The sequence below is a fragment of the Lathyrus oleraceus genome, chromosome 7, assembly GCF_024323335.1.
Source record: "Lathyrus oleraceus cultivar Zhongwan6 chromosome 7, CAAS_Psat_ZW6_1.0, whole genome shotgun sequence".
In the NCBI taxonomy this organism is placed as follows: Eukaryota; Viridiplantae; Streptophyta; class Magnoliopsida; order Fabales; family Fabaceae; genus Lathyrus; species Lathyrus oleraceus.
The window spans coordinates 374,838,372-374,859,422 of record NC_066585.1 but is presented as its reverse complement, the minus strand read 5'-3'; positions in this window follow the sequence as shown (position 1 = coordinate 374,859,422).

Genomic DNA, 21,051 nt, shown 5'->3' with positions numbered 1-21,051 from the left:
CCAACTTCAGATGTTTCTCCATGGATCAGGAATTTTACTCTCAAGGATGCATGCAAATATAAAGTTATGTTTTGTTCTGCAATAGGAGTATATACATCGTACCTTTATCTCCTTTGAGAATGATGTGTCAATGACTACGTCGAATATGAAACTCATGTAGGGTATGGATTCCTCCCCTCTCCTCAGAGTCGGGAGGAGGAGTTTGGTATCCCTTAATTCAGTGGAAGCATGGAGGTTATGGAGTAACTTAATATGGTGTAGCCTCTCTGATAGGGATTGGCTATGGTATCATGGCAAGACTAGTATGCAAAACCACTAATTGTATATTGGATTAGTGTATTGTAGCTTTTCTTCAATTCTCTGGATCATGTCATCCAAGAATTGGGAATTCTCCTTGTGTACCAAGTTGTACATGTTGGTTCATCATTTTATTTTCTCCTTGCATGCCTAGATTTACTTGCACCATCATGAGGGTACCAACAGTTGTACAGAAGGTCCATTTGAATATTCAGCGTGATAAAGTTAAGGAAAAAGTTGAGAAGTTAGAAAAGCTTGGAATCCTCCTTGGTTGATTCTTGGAGGAGAAAGATCTTATGGCATTTGAAAGGAAGGATAAGTTACTAATATTGGATCATCTATCATTGGTAGAATATGATGAGCCTTAAAATTATTAATAACTACAACAAAGATTTTGGTATATTGAGATACTTTTAAATTCACCATAGCTTCATAAGTTTAATATCATATCGCTTGAAAGGATATCAGTGTTTGCGAGGAAAGTATTGGAGATCTAGTTCTAAAAGGGAAAAAAATATTCTTTAGGGTATTTAAGGAATCAGATGGCATCCCCCACTATAAATTCCATTGTTTTGTTACAACTATAAATGATCGATGAAATGATGAGGAATTTCCTTGCTACGGTGGGTCTAGGCTTTGGTGAGGTGGAGAAGAGGTTGATCTGCAAGGTTAACACTCTAACATGTAAGTCAGGGAGAGAATAAGGAGTAGTGTGAGAGTGAGAACGAATTTGAATATTTGAAATGACGTGATTTTATCTTTATACAACGAGAGTGGTTAAAATTTTCTACATGAACTGAGGCACATTGTGCAGATAACCGTTGGATCTAATTAGATGGTGATCGACAAATTTAGAGGGTGGAATTGTGTGTTCTCAAGGGAATCAAGGATCACATGCTCCATGCGCTTTACCGTCTGATGGTGCTCTTGGGCCCTTTGCTTTGGGTCATGCAAGAGGTCGGGAATAATAATGATAACACATAAAGCGCACATTTATTATGTCTTTTTTTACAACAAAAATTAACCACTTAAAAACCAATAAAGTTTGCAAATTTGGATTGGGAAGAGCACTAAAGTTTGCATTGTTACTTCATATATCTATGATTTTAATCTATAATAAGGTAATTCACATAATTTTTAGAACTTCTAAACGTTTGTTGTTTAATCTATGATGAGACTCAGGGGGACTATCTGTCTGTGATACGCAGACGCAATATAAGAGCATCTCCAACTCTAGTTGCTTCATTGATGTCTTAGAGATGATTTGGCGTATCTTAACTTTTTCACGATTAGAGCATGCAATTTCTAATCTATATGGATGTCTAAATTGATTATTTTTGTTGTCATTTGCTTCAGCAAGTAACATTGCAAAAGTAGTTCTTAGCATTAAAAATTATTAAATAGAAAGATTTGTGACTAAGAGAAGGAGTGGGTGGATGGATAATTATTATTTTATAATTATTTTTGTTTAAATAAATTATTACTATTCTTCTTAAAATAAATAAATAAAGTTAAGCAACACCATTGGCGGAAAAATGAATGAAATTTCTTAAATCTTACGTGGCATTAAAGGTCCAACAAAAATTTTTAATGCAAATAATCATTATTCTTTCCAGAATAAAAAAATAATAAAACTTTATTCTTCTAACCAAGGAATAGAGACAATTACAAATAAATAATTTTTCCCTCTCCTTAACTAAATAAAATACAAAAATCAACCGTTTCACAAGTAGAAAAAGAAACCAACCTGCGCGACCCCACCCTCTCTTACTATGCATTTTATCTCTAGTTTTATTGACCCTACTCTTCAAGACAAAAAAACATGAGTATACATACTTTTTCAAAACCTTTATAACCTTCATTTGCTTATCAAAAATTCAAATAACATTTTACACCCTTTGCATGCTACGCTTACTACAAGTCACCTTGACTTTTACAAACACTTCTTTCTTATCAAATAGGGATTATTTTAGTAATTGAGATTGAAAAATATCAAAATACTCTTATGATAATGGAAGTTTTCAACAACTTATATCCTCTCTTACAACATGGGGGGGGGGGGGGGGGGGGGGGTGTTTAAATCTCTATCTTCTAGAATATTATTGCAAATATTTATGTTCACATTGCAGAGGATAATGGTCATTCTTGAGAAAATATACCATAATAAACCACAACAATCAATATAGCATCTTCACTATTACTAGAAAGGAGGCCATCACTACCCATAATTCCATATATGTAATACCTTAGTGTCATACCCTAATTTTTAACCTTAAGATCCCACACATCATTTGCATCCTTACATACAAACAAGATCACATCTTTGTCCTCTCCCTCTTATCTTTGAGTTTGCCTTTTGCAGGGATCATCAAGCACCTACTTGTTGCTGTTTTAACTTTGTGTTTATATGTTTATTTCTTATCTAACTACTAATTAAAATAGCAAAGATATTTTTTTTTCTTTAAGTTTATTGTACAAGGTAGGGCTTTTCATCAAGTGCATCAAGCACGGTTCCTCAGCTAGGATTTTTGCTGATTTCTCAAGTCAAAGTGTGTTCAACCATTGATTCTCAAGGGGTTATCTCTCTCTCAAAACATGACCTATAAGGTTCTCAAGTATCTTTCAATCTCATTTTGATCAAGAGCATCTCAAAGTTTTGTTGCTTCCTTCTCAAGAAAAGTCAATGGTTCATATGTTTTTTACATGTCTTCTTCAATAAGTTACCTCAAACTTTGAGCAATTAAATCAATATAAATTCAAGGAAATCTTATTTTGAGTTCATATTATCATCCATGCACCTTGAAATGTATGAAATATCCAAGTACACAAGTTTATTCCAAAAGGTTTAACCAAAAAGTCAACATTTGAAGTCAAAGTTAAAAAGATCACAACTCCTTCAATTCTCAACATTTCTGAATTCTTCTTTTTACATATGACCCTTATCAATATACTATACAACTTATCTTTATACGAAAATAGCCAATTGTGCTTGGAGGATCATCAAATGTTTAAAGACATTATAAGTCATTTGTGGACTTAGTGAAATTTGACTTATTTTCAAGTGACTTTTTCTAAACATTCAAGATTTATAACTTCAATTTTCAACATTTGAGGCTGATTCTTTTTTCACAATATCATTTGTGATGCCCTCTACACTTTTTATTCAAGGATCAAAGTCTAAGTATGCTTGGAAGTCCATGAAATTCATTGAGACATTATAAGTCATTTTCAACCATTTGGGGCGTAGAAGTTTCTAAGTTACATTACCAGATTTCCATACCGCCAACTTCAACATGTCATATCTTTATGATCAAGCATCCAAATGCAACCTTTCTTAGCACATTGTGATCTTTGCAAGAAAAATGGGATCAAAAAACCTCCTGAGCAAGATGCCCCATTGAGTTAAACTTGGTGACTTGGAACTGAAGAAATCACCATGACCCAAATTTTGAACTTCACTAATCTCAATTACAAGCCAAATTACCACCTGTTTTGGACCTAAACATGTTTAAACAAGTCTCCAGAAGTTGATTGACTCCTAAAATGCATGATTTAGCTGAGTTTTGATGGTTTGCAAGTCACACTTTTCAGACATCATGAGAAAATTCATGTTGCATGAATTAATAATCATTTGACACGTATGAGATAAGTCATATCTTCCCTATAAATAGAGAAACATGCTTTCTTCATTCCCAAGCTTTTGAGAGCTAAGAAACCCCTGCTTCACTCTGAATTTTTTTTCCATAAAATGGAGCTATAATGTTTTGAATTTTAGCTGGTTTCAATCCATATTCTTGATTCCATTATCACCTTCGGTCTTCTCTGAAGATTTTGCAACAATTCCCAAGCTCTAATACCTTCTGAAGTGACAAGACCAAATCAAGCTTCATCAACTTCTGATCACCATTTGGATAAGGTAGTTCCGTGTTCATCATTTAATTTTATTTTTCGTGGCTTTCTTGTTTCTGAAACTTCTATGAAATTCTCCATGCCCAATTTATATAAATGAATTGTGAGCATGAAGTTGAATTTGTGATGAGGATGCGATCACATTGGTGGTAGTCTCGTGTTTTGAATTTGTCAAACAATGAAACTCCAATGAGGGTCATCTGAGTTTGGCCATACACGTTGGCAATTTGAAATGTTCTGATTGGTCAATTTTGAATTAGATCTCGTGTTTCGTTTTGGCTAATTTCCATCATGCACCCTAGCCTGAGGGTTATTGGATTTGCCACGTCAATTAATGAGCCCAGGTCCAACGCTCCGTGTTTTTGCTGATTTTATTTCTTTTTCTTTTTTTCATTTTAAATTGCATTTTCTTTAAAAATTCATATGGCATCCAAATAATCCCAAAATAATTTCTAAAAATTTTCTTTTATTTTTTCTCATCTGATTTTTATTTTTTCACATTTTATTTTCTTGATCTTCTATTTTTAAAGGATTTTCTCTTTTCTACTTTGTTTTAATTGGTTTAAAAACACTTTTAAGCAGTTTAAAATTCTGAAAAATTTATTTTATGTCTCTTACTTTACTTCCAACCTTCCATAATTTTCTTGGCCATTTACTTTATGTTTTGAAGAGCTTTGTGGATTTTCTCTTTGATTTCCATTTTAAAATCCATTTTAATAATATTTTTGATGTATTTTATTTTATTTTCTTGCATTTTATGCTTGTTTGACCTTTGTTGAGTTCTGTTGGCCTTGAATCTTGGCTAGTTTTATCACAGGTCTCATCAAACTTAATGGATCTTGGATGTTAATGGGGTGAAAACCCTAATCCACCAAAATGGGTGATTAATTTTGATGATGACTTGATCAAGCCTTTGATCCAATTTGGATTTGGTTTCTCTTGTCCTTTTCATCTTCATCCCTTTCTCTTCCTTTTTTTTCTTTTGATCAATTGAATGATTTGTGTCCATCTTGTTCATGATTTGTGGATTGGTACTTGATGAACTTTCATCATTTCAAATCTACCTCCAAATTGATCATGGATCATTTAAGGTACTTTGGATTGATACGTAAGTTTGTCCTAAGTATCACGAAGTGTTGATTGATGTAATGGACCAATCTCCTAGCCTTTGTGCTTGATCCATCCTCTTTTCTTTTTTGTGTGGCATAACTTTATGAGAATGATTTACATATCATTTATCTAGCATGTATTAACACAAATATTATTATTGACCGACCTCAGATAGTTGTGACTTCTACATAAGTCAAATTACTATTGCTTAACATAGTGCTAAATTTATCCCGAAGCAAGTCATTTTCATAAGTGAGATTATAAGTATCTTACTACCCATGGTATTGTGTGAAAAATATTGTTTCCTTTTTACCTAAGAGAGCTAGTGGCATACTTGTTGATAATAATCACTTTTTATATCTGCATCAAAATTGTGCGTTTATTTGTTCATATTTTAAAATCAAGCATAAAATCATTGTGCAGATTAATTGTTAACCCCATTGAAAACAATGACCATTTGCCCTCTCCCAACTTTGAATTCCTTGTGTTTGAAACGGAAGAAGAGGATGTTGAAGAGATTCCTGATGAGATTTCCCGTTTGCTTGAGCACGAGGAAAAGACCAATCAGCCTCATGAAGAACCATTAAAAGTGATTAATTTAGGTTCTGAAGAGAACTAGAAAGAAGTCAAGATTGGGGGTAATGCTTTGCCCAAATGTTAAGAAGATGATGGTAGAGCTTCTCAGAGAATATGTGGATGTGTTTGCTTGGTCTTATCAAGATATGCCAGGTCTTGATACTGATATTGCGGAGCATAGATTACCATTGAAGCCAGAGTGTCTGATAGTTAAACAAAAATTGAGAAGAACTCATCTCGATATGTCTGTTAAAATCAAAGAGTAGGTTCAGAAGCATACTGATGTCGGTTTCCTTGTTACTTTTGAGTATCCTCAATGGGTGGCCAACATTGTGGATGTTCTGAAGAATGATGGAAAAGTTCGGATGTGTGTTGATTATAGAGATTTGAACAAAGCTAGCCCAAAGGATGATTTTCCTCTGCCACACATTGACATGTTGGTAGATAATACATCTAATTTCAATGTGTTCTCCTTTATGGATGGTTTCTCCGGTTATAATTAGATCAAGATGGCACCCGAGGACATGAAAAAGACAACATTAATTACACACTAGGAAACATTTTGCTATATATTGATGCCTTTCGGTTTAAAGAATGTTGGTGCAACGTACTAGAGATCCATGAATACTCTTTTCCATGACATGATGCACAAAGAGATAAAAGGTCTATGTCAATGATATGATTGCTAAGTCAGATACTGAAGAAGATCATGTTGAGTATTTGCTGAAGTTGTTTCAGCATTTGAGAAAGTTTAAACTCCGTCTGAATCCTAATAAGTGTAATTTTGGTGTCCGTTCAGGAAAGTTGTTGGGCTTCATTGTCAGCCAGAAGAGTATTGAGGTAGATCCTGACAAAGTCAGAGCTATTCAAGAGATACCTGCACCATAAATAGAAAAGCAAGTCAGAGGATTTCTCGGGCGTTTGAATTACATTTCCATGTTTATATCTCACATGACTGCCACATGTGGGCCAATCTTCAAGCTTCTCCATAAAGATAATGGTTGTGTTTGGACAGAAGACTTCCATAAAGCTTTTGACAATATCAAGGAGTATCTGCTTGAACTTCCTATCTTGTCTCCTCCAGTGGAAGGAAGACCATTGATCATGTATTTAACTGTGTTATAAGAGTCCATGGGTTGTGCACTTAAACAACAAGATAAATCTGGTAGAAAGGAACATTCCATCTACTATTTGAGTAAGAAATTTACAGAATGTGAGTCTCGGTACTCCATGCTTGAGAAGACTTATTGTGCTTTAGCCCGGGCTACCAAACGTCTATGCTAGTATATGATTAATCATATCACTTGGTTGATATCCAAAATGCATCCAATCAAGTACATTTTTAAAAGGCCTGCATTGACTGGGAGGATTGCTCGTTGGCAGATGCTATTATCTGTATATGATATTGAGTACCGTACTCAGAAGGCGATTGAAGTAAGTATTCTTGTAGATCATTTGGCTCACCAGCCAATTGATGCTTATCAAACCATCAAGTTTGAAATCCCTGATGAAGATGTTATGTACTTAAAATCTAAAGATTATGATGAACCATTGCATAAAGAAGGACCAGAGTCTGGATCTCGGTGGGGTTTAGTGTTTGATGGAGCTGTTAATGCTTATAGTAATGGAATTGGGGTGATGATCATTACTCCTCAGGGGTCTCATATCCCTTTCACTATAAGATTGATGTTTGATTGTATGAATAACATAGAAGAATATGAAGCTTGTATCATGGGTCTTGAAGAAGCCATTGATTTGAGAATTAAGATTCTTGATGTATATGGATATTCATCCTTGGTAGTTAATCATATTAAAGGAGAATGGAAAACTCGTCGTACTGGCTTGATTCCTTACAAAGATTATGCAAGGAGGATATTGACTTTATTCAACAAAGTTAAGATTTATCATATACCCCGTAAAGAGAATCAGATGGCGGATGCTCTGGCTACTTTGTCTTTTATATATAAAATAAATAGTTTGAATGACGTGCCTTAGATCAGAACTATGCGCCTTGATAGGCCTACTCATGTCTTTGTAGTAGAAGAAGTCACAGATGGTAAGCCTTGGTATCATGATATCAAGTGTTTCCTCCAAAGTCAGGAGTACACGCTTGGGGCATGCAACAAAGATAAGAAGACTTTGAGAAGATTGATTGGAAATTTATTTCTAAATGAAGCTGTGTTGTACAAGAGAAACTTTGACATGGTCTTGCTCAGATGCGTGGATAGATACGAAGAAGACATGTTAATGTAAGAAGTTCATGAAGGATCCTTTGGTACTCGTGCCAATGGACATGCAATGGCTAAAAATATGTTAAGGACATGTTACTATTGGCTGAGAATGGAATCTGATTGCTGTAAATATGTGAAGAAGTGCCATAATTATCAGATTTATGCTGATAAGATTCATGTGTCTCCGACTCTTCTCAATATTTTTTCATCCCCATGGCCTTTCTCTATGCGGGGAATTGAAATGATTGGTATGATTGAACCCAAAGCTTTGGATGAACATTGTTTCATTCTGGTGGCTATTGATCACTTCACTAAATGGGTTGAAGCAACATCTTATGCTAATGTGACCAAGTAGGTTCTGGTCAGATTTATCAAGAATCAGATCATTTGTCGATATGGTGTTCCAAGTAAGATCATCACTGATAATGGGCCGAACTTGAATAATAAAATGATGAAAGAGCTTTATGACGGATTCATGATTGAACATCATAACTCTTTTCCTTACAAACCTAAGATGAATGGGTTTGTTGGAGCTGCAAATAAGAATATTAAGAAGATTATCCAGAAAATGGTTGTGACATATAAGGATTGGTATGAGATGTTCCCTTTTGCTTTGCATGGGTATTGTACATCCATCCGCACTTCAATAAGGGAAACTCCTTTCTCTCTTGTGTATGACATTGAAGCAGTGCTCCCCGTAGAGGTTGAGATCCTGTCAATGCGAGTCTTGATGGAAGCCAATTTTTTTGAGGCTAAATGGTGTCAAAGCAGGTATGATAAATTAAATTTGATTGAAGAGAAGAGGATAACAACTTTGTGTCATATCCAGTTATATTAAAAGAGAATGAAGAAAGCATTTGACAAGAAGGTTTGACCTCGTGTATTCAAATAAGGCGACCTCGTGCTAAAAAAGATCTTGTCTTTCAACACTGATTCTAGGGACAAGTAGACTCCTAATTATGAAGGCCCATACGTTGTTAAGAGAGACTTCTTTGGTGGTGTAATGAATCTTACGACTATGGATGGTGAGGAGCTCCCTCGTCCCGTGAATGTCGATGAAGTCAAGAAATGCTTCGCCTAGAAAAATAAAAGAACAACTCTCTAAGTTGAAAACCTGAAAGGGAGGCTTAGGAAAAAATGAGCGAATCGGTGGATTGAAAACCTAAAAGGGAGGTCTATGCAAAAATTAGAGACATAGTAGAAAATAATCATCTTGGTAGATTGAATACCCGAAAGGGAAACCTAGGAAAAAGTTAGGGATTATGGTAAGTAACTACGTCAGGCTAGACTTGATCATTTGAAGTAAAATTGCATATCAAAGATTCTCATTCAGTCATCCTCGACCAAAGACCTGAGCATAGTGGAACTTAAAGTTGTTAGAGAGAATAGTGGTCCGTTTATTCCAACGCAACCCTTTCCATGTACTTACCATTTTTCAACTTTGTAATGATCCACGGAGTCACGCCATTTACGGGCTACCATTCTATTAATAAAATTTGAACCTTTTTCCCATTTGTTTTCTGTTCTTATCTTGCTTCAGTTTGCAAAATTTCATTTATTTTTTATAGTCATTTTTTAGACAAAAGATATATAAACAATCACGTTTTTTAAATTTACAAAAATATTCTCCTCATTTTATGAATATAAAAGAGGAATGTCAACAGTAATCTCAAGGATGGTAAGATCTTGAAGAGAGGAGCTTAGTGTTCTCCTAAGACATGATTTTCCTTATGAATGTATCCAGGCTCATCAGTTCTCATAGGAAAGATTACGAGAATGGTAGAATCCAGTGAAGTCGCAAATAGGTCTTCATAGAAAACTTTTTTCGGATGTTTCTTATCCCCGGAAAACCTTTCCCTCCCTTGGAACAGAGTTCATTACTTTTAGAAGTTTTAGCTCTGGGTCTCCAAGCAATATCTTTTTCTCTCTCCAGAAGGATTTAAGCCTTGTATTAGGATTTAGATCCTTTGAATCTCTAGCAAGATCTCTAGTAGCATCGGCCGAGTATCTGGTTTTACTATGTTATCGGTCGAACCCTTTATGCCTGTTTTGCCAGCATATTCATACACATCTTCATACGCATATGCATAGCATCATGGCGTTTATTTGTGAATCTTGCATTTCTTCTTGCTTTCCCGCTCTCCGGTGTTTTTATCCCCGCAGAGTATGTGCGTCCTCTCTCCAATAGAGTGTCGACCTTAAGCATAAAGTGCTTATCCTTTCTAATTCCACACGGAGTTTGATTCTCGTGGAAGGTTTTGTTTCATTTTTCCTTTCCAGTTCATTATCCGGATGGAACTAATCCCCATTTGAGTTCATCTCCTTATTAGATTTAGTCTTCTTTGACCGTTTATCTCCAGTTTATTCCTAGGTTGAACTTTGGTCCCTATAACTTATTACCTTTGTTAAGATATCACTTGGCTGATAGTTAGGTAATATTTCTTTTACCTCTGATTTGTTATCTTGTTAAGCTCTCATTTGGATGATAATTATGTAATATTTCTCTTACCTTTGTTTGGTTACCTTGTTAAGCTATCACTTGGTTGGTAGTTGGTAATGTTTCCTCGAGCTTATTACCTTTGTTAAGCTATCACTTGGCTGATAGTTAGATAATATTTCTATTACCTTTGGTTGGTTACCTTGTTAAGTTATCACTTGGCCGGTAGTTGGTAATCTTTCCTCGAGCTTATTGCCTTTGTTAAGCTATCACTTGGCTGATAGTTAGGTAATAATTTCTCTTACCTTTGGTTCGTTACCTTGTTAAGTTATCACTTGAATGGTAGTTGGTAATCTTGCCTTTTGGGCTAATTACCTTTGTTAAGCTATCACTTGGCTGATATTTAGATAATTTCTCCCCCCTAGTGGAGTTGGGCATCCCCTTTGATTGATCTTTTCCCCGATGGAGTCTTGCTTTGATAAGTCTTCCCCCGTTGGGTCTTTTGTTCGTTTCTTTTCTAACTATGTATTGGTTTCTTTCCAATACAATAGTTATTCCCGAGTCGAGTCGTTTCATGATGCTTTATTTTCCTAGAGGACATCCTTTTGTCTCCGGCAGTGTCGTGCCGCAGTTTTTTTAATGCATTTTTTCCTTTTTCCCTATGGAACTCTATTTGTCTCCATCTGGACTCCGCTTTTTTGAAATTTGATGTTCCCCTACATAATTTCAGTATCCTCATTTCTCCAGCAGTTCTTTGTCCCTCGTGGCGATATATTCCTCACAAATATCCTGGTCTGCATTCATATCGCATCATAAGCATTTTTTAGGTATTATAGGGCCAAAAATTGGGCCTTATATATTAAATTCTCTTCAATCTCGTCGAGACGTAGATTTCAATCTTCATATCTCCGAATTAAAGAAACTTAAATAGGGGCATCTGTCAATCTTCCTACGTCTATGGAGTCTCTTCTCCTTCTCTTGTCTGCTAGAACTTTTCTTTTACTCTGTTGACAACTTATTTTCATGAAACATCTCCCTTATTTTATTTCCTTTCTCTATTTAAATAAAACACTATTTTTTATTTCAGTAATCATACTAGTTCCCTTAATTTCTCATAATTGTACCTACTAACTTATTTTTATATAAAATTTTATTTCACTACCCACTCACAAATTCTATCAAGTTTTACGAATTATTTTATTAAATTAATTAAATAAATTCTACCAATTCTGCTTATTTTTTATTTAAATTCTAATTTCACACTAAAACCAATATTCTCTACTTCTACATAATTTTATTATTAAAAATATAAGTAAATTCTACCCAACAACTCACTAACCCATATAATATTAATTAATCATTCAAATGAATTTAAAATAAAAAATATATTATAATAATTAATAGAATATTATAATAATAACTGAGGTGTTACAATATACGTCATCCCCGACCTAGTAACTTGTGTAAATTTTTGGAATTACACTATAAACATTGCTTAAGGGATCAATAACCCTTGGATGTTCATTGGAGACTTCAACGAGACCCTTTTTCCCTAGAGACTATATAGAGATCACATGTAAACCTTCTAGAGCTACAATCTTTGCTAATTTTTTCGACACTTAATCACCTATGAAATTTTTTATCTTGCATAGAAATAGTCATAGGTACAATCTTTGCTTATCTTGCATAGAAATAGTCATAGGTACATAATCACCTGTGAAATTTTTTATTGTGGGATGCCTTATATCCTTTGAAGACTTGCTTTTCCAAAGGATTCTGTCGAAGTTGTTTACAAGTTTCACTCTAACAACAACCCCATCCTCCTTGGTTTATTTGGACTTTCTTTAGTGAGGAGACTGAGGACTTTTTATTTGAAGCAACTTGGATTGATTATGAAGATTATCATAATATAGTTGACATGTTGGTATTCCACTAACATCATCATTGTGTCTTCCTTGAACACATTTGAGCCAGAATCAAAATCTCTTCAACATCATATTTAGTTGGAAAAACACATTTGAGCCAGAATCAAAGGAATTCATACATACATAGAGAGAACTGACTCTCTTTTTCATGACCACCTCAAGAAATAACTTCAAAGAGATTAAAACCACCTCATCTTCCTGAAGAAAATCCACTGGTTCCTAAACTCTTATGACAAATGGATTAATTTTTGGCGACACAAGTACCTATTTCTTCCACACTCAAACCATTATAAGAAGTGTTATGACACATGATTGGCAAAATATTGTAGAAAAAATGTTAAGCAAGATGTTTTGACATTATACAAGACATTTTATCTCGAGGTGATTCATGGTGCAATTTTTGTAAACAACAGGTTAAGTAAGATATTCTAACATTATACGAGACACCTTATCTCAAAGTTCTTACTTGGTTCACAAGGCTAACTAGATTGAATCTCGCGCTTTCAATATTTTTTACCTTTTCTGTTCAATCAAAGATCTCATTTTAAGGCACGTACCTATTTTGAAAAGATTTATTCTGAATCCCTTTTAGCAAGATTGGAATTTCTATTCATATGATATTAAAATTTATTTAGATAAGTCTTCCTCCGTTGGGTCTTTGGTTTGTTTTATAAATATGCATTGGTTTCTCTCTAATACAATAGTTATTCTTGAGCCGAGTCGTTTCCCGATGCTTTATTTTCCTGGAGGACATCCTTTTGTCTCTAGTAGTGTCGTACCGCAGTTTTTTCTACGCGTTTTTTCCTTTTCCCCTATGGAACTTTGTTTGTCTCCAACTGGACTCCCCTTCTTTGAAATCTGATATTCCCCTACGTAATTTCAGTCTCCTAATTTCTCCAGTAGTTCTTTGTCCCTCATGGAGCTATATTCCCCACAAATATCCTTGTCTGCATTCATACCGCATCATAAGAATTTTTTAGGTATGTTTGGGCCAAAAATTGGGCCTTCTGTATTAAACTCTCTTCAAGCTCATTGAGACGTAGATTTCAATCTTCATATCTCCGAATTAAAGAAACTTAAATAGGGGCATATGTCATACCCTATATTTTAACCCTAAGATCACACATATAATTTGCATCCTTTCATACAGTAAGATCACATATTTGTCCTCTCCCTCTTATCTTTGGGTTTGCCTTTTGCAGGAATCACCAAGCACCTCTTTGTTGGTGTTTTACCTTTATGTTTATAAGTTCATTGCTTATCTAACCACTAATAAAAATAGAAAAAATATGTTTTGTTTTATTTAAGTTTATTGTACAAGGTAGGCTTTTTATCAAGAGCATCACGCATGGGTCCTCAACTAGGGTTTTTGTTGATCTCTCAAGTCAAAGTGTGTTCAACCATTGATTCTCTCTGAAAACATGATCTCTAAGGTTCTCAAGAATCTTTCAATATCATTTTGATCAAGAGCATCTCAATGTTTTTTTGCTTACTTCTTAAGAAAAGTCAAAGGTTCATGTGTTTATTTTCATGCCTTCTTCAACAAGTTGTCTCAAACATTGAGCAATTCAATCAACAGACATTTTAAGGACATCTTATTTTGATTTCATATGATCATACATGTACCTTGAAATGCAATAAAAGTCCAAGTACCCAAGTTTATTCCAAGAGGTTTGACCAAAAAGTGAACATTTGAAGTCAAAGTTCAAAGGATCACAACTCCTTCAATTTTCAACATTTTTGAATGCTTCTTTTTGCATATGACTCTTCTCAAATATCCTCTACAACTTCTCTTTATATGACAAGAGTCAATTATGCTTGGAGGATCATCAAACATTTGAAGACACTATAGGTCATTTATGGACTTACAAAAATTTGACATATTTTCAAGTGACTTTTTCTCAACTTTCAAGGTTTATAACCTCTTCAATTTTAAACATTTGAGGCTGATTCGTTTTGAAAAGTATCATTTGTGATTCCCTCTACAAGTTTTTTTCAAGGATCAAAGTCTAATTATGCTTGGAAGACCATGTAATTCTCTGAGACATTATAGATCATTTTCAACCATTTGGGACTTAGAATTTTCTAAGTTACATTACCAAATTTTTGTGTCAACTTCAACATGTCATAACTTTGTGCTCAAGCATCCAAATGCAACATTTCTTGGAACATTGTGATCTTTTATATGACGTCAACCAATTACAAGAAGAATGTGATCAAAAAGCCTCATGAGCAATAGGCCCCATTGGAACTGAAGAAATCACCATGATCCGAATTTTGAACTTCATTAATCTCAATTACAAGCCAAATTACCACACGTTGTGGACCTAAGCATGTTTAATCAAGTCTCCAGAAGTTAATTGACTCCTAAAATGCATGATTTAACTGAGTTTTAATGGTTTACAAGTCACATTATTCACACATCATGAGCAAAATCGTTTTGCACGAATTGAGCATCATTTTGCAAATTCATTAGAGAAACATCTTTGTTATTTTTACCACGAACTACGAGGTTTTGATCCTCCATTGCACTTTGTTGGTACGTAGGCATGATACTCAGGAAGTCTTTTGCAAACACAAAATTATAAAATAAAACATTTCTTTTCTCATCTCCCCAATCTTTTGCAAACAACACCATTTTTAAGCCAAAAAATACATATTTAAAAGAGTTTCCTATAGAGCAATATAGATGTTTATGGTGCTAATATCTTCCCTTTGCATAACCAACCCTTAAACCCTTATCTCTTTTTTATTAGTTTTGTTTTAAAACTTCTTTGGGTTTTTTTCGTTCTTTTTCTCTTTCCTTTGGAAATAATAAAAGCGCGGTGGTGACTCTGGCTTTGTCAGTTAAGTTAATCAATAGCTTAATCTCAAAAAAATTACCGCTACACCTAGATGTCAACGCATAATTTATAAAGCATGCGGACTAAAAGAATACTAAGGGTGTCACATTTTTCTGCATAACACTTAAAAGTGTCTCATAATTACAACCCTCAACGTTCAATAATACATATTCAAGAGTTATTTAACAATTAAACAACACCCAACATAATCCATACTAACAACTTATTATTCATATGTTTAAGCATTACAGGCATATCCTTTAGGACATTAAAACAACATTAAATTAACTTAATTACTTACCGACTCAACTCTAAAGATATCAATAACTTAAATCCAAGTTATTTATAAATGTATTCCAATTCGTTAAGTCGCTCGAAGGGTTTCCTAGAACCCTTGCCCCTCTAAATTTACCCTTAGGGTCCTTAAACCCTTGATTTAATTCTAAAACAGAATGTTTAACTTCACAATAGCGAAAAATATCATAGACATATGATACAATTATGAAACTCTCAAGTTAAATGGTTCTGTAATCCTTCTTTTAAATGTAATTAATTTCATCTCTATCGGAGTTACGAAACTCTAGTTACACGTGAAACATGATAACCAACGCATGATTGAAATTTGACTACGCTTCTAGAATAAAAAATAGAGAATTTCTACTGTTGTAGCCCTTCCTGACCCATTTTACCAACTTCAACATAAATATTATTGTGCTAGATATCTAACGCAACTTATCGCACCTGAAACAGGCTTACGAAACTCAAGTTACGCATGAAACAAGGTGATCGATCCCCTTGTATGTCTACCTGTGATTGTTTTCTCTACAATAGTTTCAAACTTTTATATTTTCATTCTCATGGAGGTTCAAACTACAAAATCAACATTTCCTCATCAACAAAAACATTGCTCATCACAACTCAGAAGTCATCAATCACAAAATCTCAACACATATCATGTCAATTGATAACGTCCATATCAACAGAGAAATCTATGGAATCAACCATAACATTTTAACATATATATAATATCAATTAATAACATCCATATCAACAGAGAACCCTATGGATATGGAGTATTTTCTTATACTCTTACTCTACTAGGGGTTTTCTCTTACTCTGTTGACAACTTATTTTCACCAAACAACTCCCTCATTCTATTTCCTTTCCATATTTAAATAAAATTCAATTTTTTATTTCATTAATCACACTAATTCCCTTAATTTCTCATAATTCTACACACTTACTTATTTTTATTTCAAATTCTATTTCACTTCCCACTCACAAATTCTCTCAATTTCTACCAATTAATTTATTAAATTATTTAATAAATTCCACAAATTCTTCTTATTTTTTATTTAATTTCTAATTTAATACTAAAACCAATAATATCTACTTCTACCTAATTTAATTATTAAAAATATAAGTAAATTATATGCAACAACTTATTAACCTATATAATATTAATTAATCACTCAAAGACATTCTAAAATTAAAATTAAAATTATTATAATAAATAACAAAATATTATAATAAAAATCGGGGTGTTACAACTCTCCCCCACTTATAGAATATTCACCCTCTAAAGTTTCCTAATAAAATAACTCTGGATAAAACACCTTCATCTAGTTTCTTAACTCCCACATCACACTACCTCTATCGATGATTGCAACTAAAGAGATGCTCATTATGAGACACATACCTTGAATCAATTATCAGGTCCCGAGACCTTAACACCACTAAGAGCAAATACTTTCTCAGTAGTCTGCGTGACATTTCGCGCCTTATTCGGCTTCTGGCATTGGGCACTGATGTGACTCGGCTCTCCATAGTTGAAACAACTTACAATTTCACTCTTTCACTCAGTGGCATGATATCCTAACCCTCTACACTTAAAGCATCTCAGAGAATTAGAAACACCTCCCCCACTTGTTTCATTCCCGCTTACGGCCTCATGTTGGGGCTTCTAACTCTCCTTAGCAACTAAAGTCATATACAGCTTGCCATGATTATGATTGGCATTCTTCTTCTCACTTACACTCTTCAAGTTAGTGAATCTAGATCTACTATCCTCGTCATAAATTCTTCATTTGTTAACCAGCACCAAGAAACGAAAGATCTTCTAATATCTGATGAGTTGCTTCATCTCATGACGTAAACCACTTTCAATCTTTTTGTACTTAGAACCTTTAACATCTACACCATTTCTTCCTGCTCAACCAGCCATAAAACCTGTTGCAACAGTAAACCAAATAGCGGTTTACGAATCCAAGCATCAACAATGTTCAGACACAGGTCGTACACCAGGGAAAAATAAGTTCAGAAAACCTAGGCCGGATGGACCGACATGCTTTGATACCAACTATGTAACATCCTAAACCCCAATATATAATTTATAAAGAATTTGGGATAACATAATTCTAAAGGTGTGACATTTCTCAGCATAACATTTCAAATTGTCTCATTATTAGAAAATCAATAAGATACCGCGACAAAATAGAAAATTAACGCAAAACGGCTATTGCTCACTAGTTTCTACCTGAGAATATGCATAACATACATAAATAGAAACACATAAACAATTAGAGTTAACATAAATATCATTTTGTCTCAAGCACAATCCTCAACATTCATCAATACATATTCAAGAGTCATTTAACAATTAAACAACACCTAACAGAATTCATACTAACAACATGTTATTAATAGGTTTAAGGGTCACGGGCATATTCTTTAGGACATTATAACAAACCTAAATCAACTCAATTATTTACCGACTCAACTCTAAACATATCAATAACTCAAATTCAAGTTATTTATAATTGTATTCAAGGGTTTCCCAGAAACCCTTGCCCCTCTAAGTTCACCCTTAGGGTCCCTAAACCCTTGATTTAACTATAAAACATAATGTTTAACTTCATAATAGTGCCAAATATCATAAACTTATTATTAAATTATTAAATTCTCCCATTAAAAGGTTCTTTAAACTCTATTTCAAATGCAACTAATTGCATCTCGATCGGAGTTATAAAACTTTAGTTACGTTAGAAACAAGATGACTAACGCATGACTAAAATTTGACTATGCTTCTGGTATAAAACTAGATAACTACTATTGTTCTAATGCTCCCGACCTGATTTCCCCACTACAACTGAAATATTATTGCATTAGCTTTCTAGTCCAACTGACCACACCTAAAACACACTTATGAAACTCAAGTTACACATGAAACAAGATGATTAATCCCCTTTTATGTGTATCTGCCATTTTTCTCTCTGGAACAAGTCAGACTTTTATATTTTCATTCTCATGGCAGTTCAAACTCATAAATCGACAATTTATCATCAACAACAATATTGCTCATCACAACTTAGAACTCATCAATAACAAAATCTCAACACATATCATGTTAGTTAATAGCATTCATATCAATAATGATTTTCCTACGTCTATGGAGTCTCTTCTTCTACTCTTGCTCTGCTAGAACTTTTCTTTTACTCTATTGACAACTTATTTTCATCACACATCTCCCCCATTCTATTTCCTTTCTTTATTTAAATAAAACGCTATTTTTTTATTTCAATAATCATACTAATTCCCTTAATTTCTCATAATTCTACCCGCTGACTTATTTTTATTTAAAATTTTATTTCACTACCCACTCACAAATTCTATCAAATTTTAAGAATTAATTTATTAAATTAATTAAATAAATTCTACCAATTCTACTTATTTTTTATTTAAATTCTAATTTAATACTAAAACCAATATTCTCTACTTCTACCTGATTTTATTATTAAAAATATAAGTAAATTCTACCCAATAACTCATTAACCCATATAATATTAATTAATCATTCAAATAAATTCGAAAGTAAAAATAAAAATTATTATAATAATTAATAATATATTATAATAATAACTGAGGTATTACAATATACGTCATCCCTAACCTAGTAACTTGTGTAAATTTTTGGAATTACACTAGAAGCATTGCTTAAGGGATCAATAACCCTTGGATGCTAATTGGATACTTCAACGAGACCCTTTTTTCCCTAGAGACTATATAGAGGTCACCTGTAAACCTTCTAGAGCTACAATCTTTGCTAATTTTTTTGACACTTGCAAATTTTTGGATATTTCCAGTACATGAGGTCACCTTATCTTGCATGGAAATAGTCATAGGTACATAATCAGCTATGAAAAATTTGATTGTGGGATACCTTATATCCCTTGAGGACTTGCTTTCCCAAAGGATTTTGTCGAAGATGTTTACTAACTTCAATCTAACCACAACCCCATCCTCATTTGTTTAGGTGGAGTTTCTTTAGTGAGGAGACTGAGGACTTTTTCTTTGAGGCAACTTGGATTGATCGTGAAGATTATCATAATATAGTTGACATGTTGGTATTCCACTAACATCATCATTGTGTCTTCCTTGAAGAAAGTGCATGTTACTCTATCACCTTCAATTAAAATCTCTTCAACATCATATTTAGTTGGAAAAACACATTTGAGCTAGAATCAAAAGGATCCATACATACCTAGAGAGAGATGACTCTCTTTTTCATGACCACCTCAAGAAATTACTACAAAGAGATTAAAACCACCTCATCTTCCTGAAGAAAATCCATTGGTTCCTAAACTCTTATGACAAATGGATTAATTTTTGGCGACACAAGTACCTATTCCTTCCACTCTTAAACCATCATAAGAAGTGTTATGACACATGATTGGAAAAATCTTGTAGAAAACATGTTAAGCAAGATGTTTTGACATTATACAAGACATTCTATCTCGAGGTGATTCATGGCACAATTTTTGTAAGCAACAGGTTAAGTAAGATATTCTAACATTATACGAGACACCCTGTCTCGAATTTATTACTTGGTACACAAGGCTAAATGGATTGAATCTCACACTTTTAATATTTTTTACCTTTTCTGTTCAATCAAAGATCTCATTTTAAGGCGCGTACCCATTTTGAAAAGATTTATTCTGAATCCATTTTAGCAAGATTGGAATTTCTATTCATATCATATTAAATTTTACTTAGATTTGTTTTAATCAAGATTCATAATCAATATTATGAAGATTGGTATTTTGTGCACCTTTTGAAATCGAACCATGTTCATGCCAAAACCTACTGGCCTTTTATGCTGAGAAACTATTTCTTTTTAAGGATGCTTTCTCCATATGTGAAGACTCATACCTTATATTATGAAGATTGGAGATTCTAGTTTTTGTTTGAGTCTTTATTTTTTGGGTTGAAATACTCTATTCTCGGGTTACCTTTCTAAGTTAGGAGAATAATTCATTTGTGTTATAATTGTGATTCATCACTCCATGTAATATTTTAATTCTATAAACACATGGGAGAGTGTTTAGGTGAAAGTGAGATGTGTCAGATTTCTGGTGGAGCCTGGATCGAAGTCCAAAGGCTGTATTAGGAAAAGGGAATTAACTTTGGAGAGTTCATATGACATCGTCGTGTACTATTGACTACTAAGAGTGAATTTACTTTTGTTGGGATGGTGACCTCCAGACGTAGGTGACTTTGCACAAAAATTCTTATGTTATATGTTTTACATATTTATTTTCTCTATTACATAATCTTGTTGTGAAACACATTATTCTAACATTGTGTCTGATATCTTGTCATCAGTAGAACATATTTCAATTAACATCAGAGCCGCCACCCTGTTCTGGTTGGGCGAGCTCTAGGGT